A 254-nucleotide genomic window follows, 5' to 3' on the forward strand; every position below is an offset into this window, starting at 1 on the left:
GCGGAGGATCCCCGTGTTGGGGGGGGTGAATGTCCGTCGTGTCCCCCCTCCTGCAGCAGATTTGGGGGGGATCAGTGAGGAATCCTGGTGTTGATGGGAGGGGGGGAGGGTTGCAGGGGCATCCTGGTGCAGGGATCCCCCCCTCCCATGCAGGACCAGTTTGGGGGGGGGCAGCGAGGGATGCTGCTGGTGGGGGAGGGATGTCTATCGTGTCGTGTCCCCCCAGACGCAGCTTTGGGGGGGGGCCGCGCGGA

This window comes from Charadrius vociferus, unplaced genomic scaffold (assembly GCF_000708025.1).
Source record: "Charadrius vociferus isolate BGI_N301 unplaced genomic scaffold, ASM70802v2 scaffold825, whole genome shotgun sequence".
In the NCBI taxonomy this organism is placed as follows: Eukaryota; Metazoa; Chordata; class Aves; order Charadriiformes; family Charadriidae; genus Charadrius; species Charadrius vociferus.